The sequence below is a fragment of the Aotus nancymaae genome, unplaced genomic scaffold (assembly GCF_030222135.1).
Source record: "Aotus nancymaae isolate 86718 unplaced genomic scaffold, 86718_ANA_hifiasm-v0.15.2.pri h1tg000012l, whole genome shotgun sequence".
NCBI lineage: Eukaryota > Metazoa > Chordata > Mammalia > Primates > Aotidae > Aotus > Aotus nancymaae.
This window is the reverse complement of record NW_026988423.1, coordinates 31,533,512-31,543,412: the sequence shown is the minus strand read 5'-3', so window position 1 is coordinate 31,543,412 and position 9,901 is coordinate 31,533,512. Positions and strand designations below refer to the sequence as shown.

Genomic DNA, 9,901 nt, shown 5'->3' with positions numbered 1-9,901 from the left:
GGGAGCCTCCCGTCCTGGGCTTTCAGAAGAGATGAATCAGGGCCCACAGTGTGTGTGTGGAGAGTGGGGCCTCAGGTCCTCAACAACCTGGAAAACTCACCACCAGAGCAGCACATCTTAGGAACACAGGCTTCATGTCACTGCACTGGCCCCAGAGGAAATACGTCTGAGAGATGTATTCTGAGTTCTGGCTTTGCTGTACAGGACTTAGAAATTTCCAGAGGTGTTAGAGACTCTTTCATGGCAAAAGGCTCCTTGTCAGGGGATGGCAGATTGTTGGCACCAAGAGTCCACTTGGAACGTGCCAGGAAGGTTGTTGTCCTTTCCCCTGACTGTCTAGTGGGGCATTGCAAGAACTGAGGAGTTTCCAGGTAGATTAGTAGAATTTTGGAAGAGTTAGCCTCATTTTAGAGCAACTGTCCTTAACCTTTTCAGCACCAGGGACCATTTTTGTGGAGGACAATTTTTCTATGGACTGGTGTGGCAGGTGGTGGCGGGGGGCAGTTGTTTCAGGATGATTCAAATGCATTACATTTATTGTGCACTTTATTTATATTATTGTTACATTATAGTATATAATAAGATAATTATACAACTCATCATAACAGAATCAGTGGGCGCCCTGAGCTGATTTTCCTGCAACTAGACGGTCTCAGCTGGGGGTGATGGAACACAGTGACAGATCATTGGGCATTAGATTCTTATAAGGAGCAAGCCACCTAGATCCCTGGGTTGCATGGTCTACAATTGGATTCGCGCTCCTATAAGAATCTAATGTCCCAATTGATCTGAAAGGAGGCAGAGCTCAGGCAGGAATGGAGGTGATAGGGACCTGCTGTAAATTCAGATGAAGCTTCACTGCTTGCCCACCTGCCACTCCTGTCCTGCGATGCAGCCTGGTTCCTAACAGGCCACAGACCAGTACCAGTCCATAGTCCCAGGGGTTTGGGGATCCCTGTTTTAGAAGCATAATGGAGCTTCTGGAGCAGCTTTTCTTGGAGAAAGGCGTTTTTCAGAGGTGCTTCTCCTACAAGTCATCTCTATCTTGATACAGGTGCCAGAAACTCATGGCCATGAGCCAACTATGTTTGTTCACTTATCCATCCATTGGTTTGTGTTGAGCAAGTCTGGGCCAACTATGTGGTCCAGCAGGGGATGCAGAGTTTAACAGGATAAAGACCCTGCCCCTTAGAAGTTTACCACCTAACAGAAGCCATGACATCGCCCTCTCCCTGTTGGGGCTGATCTTCATAGAGCGAGCTCTGGGCACTGACCTTCCTGCTTCACAGATATTATGTCCTAACTCCGAACAGATCCATGAGGCAGGAACTGAGTGTCCCAGGGTTACACGGTTTGCCAATGCTAAGGTTGGAAGCTGGTTCTCTGCCCAAAGAGCTCTTGCCTTTAGCCATCACTGAACACAGACAGTGAGGTAGGAGTGGAATCAGGTGTCCACAGAGGGTTGTGCTCATTCAGAGAAAAGACCTGTCACTCGTCACTTCTGCTGCCACAGTCTCTGTCAGAGGGCTTTGGAGAGCTGTTTCTGGCTGCTCCACCAAAAGCACCTGGCAGCTTTCCTGGGCCAGCTTACAGATAGGGACAAAAAGATGCTCCATTTGAATTGGCCCCCGTATTCAAGAACAGGACATAATTTTCACTCCTTGCTTCCAAAATACCCCAAGCTCTCTGCCTCCTAGAGGTGAGATAAACATTTTAACTGGGGGAGGCCTTAGAGAGAACATAGTCAAGTAATTCACCCCCATCCCCTAGTTCACAGGAAAGGAGATTGAGATTCAGGTGAGCTCACCATGAGCCATAGTCAGAGGCAGGGCAGGACCTCTAGTGCTGGGTCCTGGGCCCCAACCCTCAGCTAACCCCTAACTGGAGCTCACCAGAGAACTACTAATACAAAGTCAGACATCTCAAGAGACGGGAGTAACTGGCTTTTGTGTGTGCTATCTACTAAGTCAAACTGGGCAAGAAGCAGTGATTCGGGGTCTGAGCGCTTGTCCATCTTGCCTCTTCCCAAGCCTGACACTTGCTAAACACCAGATTCCGAAAACTCCCACTTAAAGGAAATCTCCCTCAGCTGATTAGCTCTCTGCTTTATCCTAACCAACAGCCTTTATTGAACACACTCTGCTAAGCTAAAGGTCTCTGGAGAATTGATTGTACAATCCTTGCTCTCCTATTCATGGCCTGGGTCTCTGGGAACACCTGGACTGGAATTCCCCGAGTTGGTCCGGTTTCCGCTTTCTCTCTTCTCAGCCCCACGAATGAACGAACATGCAACAACGAGCACCTGGGCATATTTTGAAACTACCCAGGTCTGGCAATCTGGAGAGCGTGCCTAAACATGAACTCCTCACTCCCACCAGTTTCCTGCATGAGGACTCAGGGCCATGCTAGTTTCGACTTGGAGAGAATGTGTTCCCTAGGGTCATCTCCTTAGCAGGAGAGGTTGTGGAAACTGCAGGCGCCATTACAGGGATGGCTGGGGTGGAGATAACATCCCCGACCTGAAGAGCAAGGGGGAGATTTACAGGCCCATGAGTCTGGCGCCTGATTCAGCAGAAACCCTTTGTTTTATTGCACCGTGTGAAATTCAATCATACCCAGGGAAGGCCTTTGCCTGGGAAGGGGGCGATTCAGGCTCTGGTTAAGTTAGGATTAAGTTGCTGATTTCAGCAAATGAAAACTAATGACTGCTGCTTGTCTCACACTTGCGGGGGGCACCTGCAGAGGTAACTCAGCCTCCCCAGTGTCAGGATGAGGGCTTGGATAAGTTCTTGAGGCAGGTGATGCCATTTGGATGCTTTAGGGCACCTTGCCCTTACCTTCTGCACTCTGACATTTCAAAGGATGAGTTTCCTGCTGGGGCTTATTTTCTTCCTGAGTCAGCACAGAAGGGAGATGAGGGGTGCAGACTTGAGCTTAGTTTCTCAGGAACTCTTCCCCTAGGGCTATCTTGCAGACCTTTGCACAGGTGGCAAATCACTTACATGTACATAGGCATCACCGTTTTCTTTCTGTAAAGCTTGGAAATATCCCCTGCCACCCACCCCACTGCAAGAGTTTGTTCAGTCTTTGTTCCTGCTCAGGACAGGGAGAAAGATGGCAGCTCTCTTAGGGGAGGTATAAATTTTGGGCTTTAGGTATCTCCATCTGAAATGCAAATACAACTTAGGCCAATGCCTCATCAGGCAACACATTAGCCTGGCTTAATAACAATCAACTGAGACAAAAAAATGAAGCTTAGCATCCACAGTAACGATATTATCTATCATCTATTGAATAATTACTATGTACCAGGCGCTATGCTAAGCTCTCTACAAACAATAGCTTTCTTTCCTTTTTTTCTTTCCTTTTAATCCTCACACAGCTCTGAGGCAGGTATTCCATTTTACATTCAGGAAGGTTTAGCAATCCATCCGGAGTTACACACCAGATAAATGCAGAGTCAAGAGTCCAACCCAGGCAGTCGGACCCCCTCACCCTTTGCCACAGGTGCTTATGGTTGCAGAAAAACTTAGGAGAAAGAAACACAAAAGGATGGGAGATTTTACTTCAAGGAAAGATGGGAAGGAAAAAAAGAGAGCTTGATGTGGTCAAACAATTCATGTCCTTAGATTCACACAGACCCTTGTTCAAATCTCACTTGGAAAAAGTCACTCCTTCACTGTGGGAGCTTAGGCTGTAATTCACTTGTCTCTGATTATCACTTTTCCTTATCATGGTCCCCCTTTCCCTTAGCACTACAGTGGGTGGCTAAAAAACATTCCTGCTGCAGCCGCCATGTCAATGCTGTGAAGCAAGTATTATATTATTCTTTTTTTTTTAACAAGAATCCTGAGATTAAGCTAGGATAATTAACAGGCTGATGGTTACCCAGAAGGTGAGGAATAGATTTATCATAATGATAAAATGAATTCAACACTGGTGTCAAGCAATGGCAGACCTCAATCCACTCTTCCTGGTCTCTCCCTTAGCATTTTTCTTTCTTTTTTTCTTTTTGGTCCAACTTTATTGAGTTATAATTGACACAAAAACCTCTGTGTAAGGGTTGCTTTCTCTTAGAAGCCTCCCTGAACTTTCACTTCCTTTTACTCTCTTCTAAAAAGCTCACAGTATATATCACACTGTATTTTAGTGCCTACTCAATTGTACCTTTAGAGGCAGAGAATGAGTCTTCTCTACTGTTATGCATTCTGGACCTCATGAACATTAAATGAATGAATGAATAAAAAAATGAATGAGCTTACAATGAGGACTAAAATAACATGGAACACAGAAGACATTCAAAAGATTAGCATCATTCACTCCCTTGGCAAGAGATCAGCCTCAATGGAATCACTGTCGAGTGCCTCCAGAAGGTGACATAACAGCCATCTGGGACAAAGAGACTTTTAAAAGATATTTCCCAGTGTTGATAACTCTGGTTTTTGGTCTAGGGCAGAATTGTCCAATGATGATGGGGTGCTCAAAATGCTGAGTTTCTCGAAGGCAGCCAACATCTTCTTCAGCCTTGCATTTGCCAGTTGTAGGTGAAGGTTAAGTTGACCTGAAGAGGTGGCATTCCTCCTTAGTCATTGTACGTGCTCACCTGGATGCTAACCTCATTCTGAACCAGTGCTAAGGCCATGGCAGCAGAGGTGAGTGACCACAGCTCAGCTGTGACAACAATAACTACAGCCCAGCCAGATGGTCAAGAGCAGGTGAGTTTGTGGAAAGGATCTGATCCATGGAGCCGTCAGGCTTAGGTCCTGACACTTTCTGAAAAGGAAGAGCCTAAAAATAGCATCCCAGGAAGGCATGGAGAAGGTGAGTAAAGACAGAGGGCCAGGACAGAGACATGCTCTGTTACCTGCCCCTATGCAAGAGTCCATGTTATCTTCACACCAACAGAGTGCAGTGGTTAATGTTATGTGTCAGCTTTTTAATTTTATTGCCAATTACACCAGTTATTATTTATTCAGCCTAACCTTTGCACCTCGCACTACAGTGAGTGGCTCAAAAACATCCAGTCGTAGGCCCAGCAGCAATGCCAAGAAGCAAACATTTATATTATTCTTTTTTATAATGAAAACACTGGAATTAAGCTAGGATAATTAACAGACTGATGGTTACCCGAAAGTCAGGAATGGATGCATCAGGATGATAAGATGAATTCAGGACCGGTGTCAAACAATGGCAGACCTCTTTTCACTCCTCCTGGTCTCTCTCTTAGCTTTCTTGTTTTTAAAATGTCCAGCTTTACTGAGGTATATTTGACACATAAAATTTGTATATATTCAAAGTGTACAACATGATGAGTTGATACACATATATGTTGTGTAATTATTACCACAATCAAATTAATCAATACATCCATCACCACAGATAGTTACCCTTGTGTGTGTGTGTGTGTGTGTGTGTGTGTGTGCATGCACGCATATAAGACACTTAGGAGCTACTTGCTTAACAAATTTCAAGTAAATAGTATTGTATTATTAACTATGGTCTCCGTGCTATATATAAGATCCTCAGAATTTACTCATCTTATAGCTGAAGGTACATGCCCTTTAACCTACTTCTCTCCATTTTCCCCAAGCCCCAAGCCCTAGCAACCACCATTTACTCTCCTTTTATGGGTTTTATTTATTTTTTTTCATGTTCCTTATGTGTTGACTAGGCTAAAGAGTGCCAAGATAAGTGGAAAAATATTATCTCTGGGTATATCTGTGACAGTGTTTCCAGAAGAGATTAGCGTTTAAATAAGTAAACTGAGCAAAGAAGATCTGCCCCCACTAATGTGGGTGGGCATTATCCATGCCTTAAAGGGCTTGAGTAGTACAGAAAAGCAAAAGCAAGGTCAGTTTGCTCTCTCTCCTTCAGCTGGGGTGATCGTCTTATCCTGCCCTCCGACAGTGACACTCCTGGTTCTCTGGCCTTCAGGCTTCGACTGAACTACACCACTGGCTTTCATGGGACTCAGTTTGCAGATAACAGATCATGGGACTTCTCAGTCTCCAAAATCATGTGAGCCAACCCCTCACAATAAACCTCCTATGCCATTTCTCTGGAGAACCCTAACTAATAAACGAAACAACTGCTTTAAGGACCAATTCCTCCTCTTCAACTTCGTTTCCCTCCCTAATCACTCCATCCATCCTCCCAGCTAGTTTATCTCCACATCATATGTACCCCCTCAACTACACCTCAGAGAAATCTGTGGTGGTAATACCAAGAAAATGAATAAAGCAGAGATTGCTATGTGTCACCCACTGATCTGAGCTCTCAGCAGAATCACAAGAGGTAGGTACTGTCATTCTCCCCATTTCACAGGTAAGGAAATTGAGACTCACAGAGGATAAGTAATTTGCCTAAGGTCTTACAGGTGAGGAAGCTTGGAATCAAACCTGGGAAGTCTGGCTTGAGAGTCTGTGTCCATGAGGGAGAGGAAGAGAGGTAAGGGAAGGGAAAAGGAGATGGTGCATAAACAGGAAAATGAGAATGCTGGTGAGCAAGCAAGAGTGGGTCCCAGGAAAGGTACTCTTCACCCTCAGCCTGTCATTTGCATGGATCTGTTTCTCGCACTGGCTAGTGTGTTGCCTGTTAGGGAGCATGATGTCAGATGTGTTCTCTCCACCTGCAAGGCAGCAAATGACGTACTCTGTCCTCCAGGTAAATGTCAAACCTATTCTCTCACCTGGCAAGACAAGAGGGTAGAGATGCCCGGCTGCCAGTCTACATATGCGATCTGCAGAGCATGCTGGAAGTGAGCTCAGGCATTGAGCCTTCCAGTCCCCACCTTTATCCTCCCTACACACACACACACACACACACACACACGCACACACCCCTCACCTTAGGGCTCTGCCACAAACATCAGCTGCTTCCCCTCACCAGGGAATGTCTAGAGTCACCCTGTGTCACGAGGACAACCTTCCTACCTGTGTCCCTTCCTCACCTGCTTTGGCTTTTGACAACCAGGCAGATTGTTGGTTTTTTACTGAACAAAGAAAAAAAAGTGTCCCTGTCATTGTTCACTGTGCTGTTGCTTCCTCCTATTAGCTCTGCTAAGATGCACCCAAAGAAAAGAAAATACAAGTGCATACAATTAGCAATAGAAATTATTAATAGGAGCCAGAGATTCAATCCATTCTACAAGTTATTCTGTAGTGATTTTAGTAATTGATAGTAATTAAATACTAATTAATTCATTTCCTAAGTAATGTATTTACTTTATTTATGGGTATTCACTTTAATCACACTTGTTTGCATTCCTTGGGTTAAGTAATACAAATTTACTCTCTTTTCTGAAAATATTTATTTGGGCTTCTTTAAGTCATTCTTTGAGAATGTGTGAGAACAAAGACTAATTGCTTTGAATTGCAGCTAGGCACATTGATTTCTCACTTTGGAATGTGGAGCTAATGAAAAGTGAAGCTTTTCTGACTTCTCCGTTAGGCCGTATCTTCTTTTTCCTCATTCTGGTCCAGCAGTCTGGCAAACAGTCCCTCTGTGTTTTTCTCAGAAAAGATTTGGGAATTAGTTGCCTGTGGGCCTGAAACATCAGGGAATATCAGTCCCAGCTTTGGCCCTCACTTGTGATAAGCAAGATGAGCCCGGAAAGACATGGCAACCATGTGTCTCTTCTTTGGGTTGAGTGCTCATTAGCTATTTCAGTAAGACTCCCAGGACTGGAAGCAAAGCACTGAGGGCCACCCAGCCCACTTATCTCTCCCTATTGGCCATGTGGCCTGGCTTCAGACACTGCTCCTGAAGGACACGTTTCTGATATTTCACCTCTGAGCAGCTCCAACTCTTAGAAACCTTCCTTACACTGAGCCTAAATCTGTCACTTTAAGATGCTCTTCCTTCCTGCCCACCCCAAACTGCTCTGCCCATAGGGCCACAGAGAGTGAGTCCAATCTCTAATCCAAAGACCAGCCTGTTCAACACTTCATAATAAACATGGTGGCACCAGACATTCCAATTTCTTCAACTATTCTCATGTAGAATATTTTATTCTACAGCATCCTGTTTGCTGAAGGAACTCCAGCCTATTTTCATCCTCCCTAAAGATGTGACTGGCTATGATCTGACTATTACAAGGGAAAATAGAAATGACCTCTTTTAATGACAACTCTGTTCTTTCATTAATGACTGCATTAACTTGGGTTGTTCATATAACAATAATTTGTTTGAGTTTTTAGCAATAGGCAGTGTGATGAATGTTCCTGAGATCTGTTATGAATAATGAGCAAGTCAAAAGTATAAAAGAGACTCTAGGTTAAAGAAAAAATTTAGAAATTCCACCCTGGACATCAACTCTACACAAAGGAGTTTCTCCTTTTGGCCCATTTTGCCTTCCTTTTAAAAAAACAATTTGAAATATTTAATTGATAAATAAAGATTGAATGTATCCAAGGTGTGCAATATGATGATTTGATATACATATACATTGTGTAATGAATGCCACAATCAAATTAATTAACACATCCATCATCACCCATGCTGTATAGTAGAGACCCAGGACTTGTTCATCTTATAACTTAAAGTTTGTATCCTTTGACCAACATCTTCCCAATTTTCCCAAGACCCTGACAACCACTATTCTACTCTCTGCTTCTGTGAATTTGACTTTTTTAGATTCCACATGTGAGTGAGATCTTGTGGTTTTTGCCTTTCTGTGTCTGGCTTATTTCACTTAGTATGATGTCCTCTGGGTTCATTAATGTCTTCAAAAATGACAAGAATTCCTTCCTTTTTATGTCTGAATAATATTCTATGGTATATATGTACCATGATTTCTTTATCTATTCATTTGTTGATGGACACTTCAATTGCTCCCATATCTTGGCTATTATAAATAATGATGCAATGAATATGGGGTGCAGATATCTCTTTGAAATACTGATTTTATATCCTTTGAGTATGTGTCCAGAATAGGGATTGATGGATCATTTGACAGTTTTATTTTTTTTGAGAATCCTTCATATTTCTTTTTATAATGGCTTTACCAACTTATATTCCCACCAACAGTGTGCAAATATGTTCTTTTCTTCTTACACTCACCAACACTTCTTTCTTGTTTACTTGATAACAGCCATCCTAACAAGCATGAGGTGATATTTTATTGTGGTTTTGACTCACATTTCCCTGATGATAAGTGAGATTGAGCATCATTTTATACAAATCATGTTTCATCTCAGACTTCCCAGGAGCAAAATTGGTCAGGGGCCAACAACAGACAGGAAGCCTGCAGGATAAGGATGGAAAATATGCCTACAGTCACAATGGATTCTTTTGGCAGTCATGTTGTCCTTTCATTGTTCAAGACCCCAATCCTCCCCTTCATCCTGGGAAGAGAAGGAAGACAAGGTAAGAGAGCAGTGACCGAAACAAGAAGAGACAGGAAAATTGGGGGTGGGTCTGTCTTCTGGGAAGTCCCGAGATGAATGTTTGTGAAAAGTACATGACAATGCTAAAAGAGGAAATTTTATATGTACTTAATATCTACACCTCAGGGGCTTTCCCATAATGCCAAGGTCAGGTGCACCATTTTTTTTTTTTTTCACTATGGGGCAGTGGAAGGGCTAATTGGTCTGGAGGAAGAGAGAATGAGAAGTTAAGGCTCTGCAGCAGGCTCATTGCTCATTCACTGGCCTCTGTAGCCACTGGGATCCTTGCATCTGAGGCTAGAGCCTTCCCAGAGAAAGGGAGTGGAAGGGCAGGGAAGGCAAAGTCAGAGGCTTGAGCCAGGAACTGTCCAGCCAGGAAAGTGCTAAATCAGCCCTCACCTCTGAACACGGATGGTTCAAGGAAGCTGCTGCCAGGACCTAACTTCTGAAAATACACCTTTCCAAAGTGGGCAGGAGGTGGTGGAAATAGCCACACAACCAAATTATTACAGTCA

General features: G+C 43.7%; 1 long non-coding RNA gene across 1 annotated transcript in view; it reads right to left on the bottom strand.

Moving 5' to 3' along the window:
• Nucleotides 1-7,330: 7,330 nt before the first annotated feature.
• LOC105729738 (uncharacterized) overlaps nt 7,331-9,901 on the bottom strand; it is a 40,032-nt gene continuing 37,461 nt past the window's right edge. The window contains exon 3 of the long non-coding RNA XR_001110292.2: nt 7,331-9,344. This is a non-coding gene — a long non-coding RNA (uncharacterized LOC105729738). The remainder of the gene's footprint in view (nt 9,345-9,901) is intronic.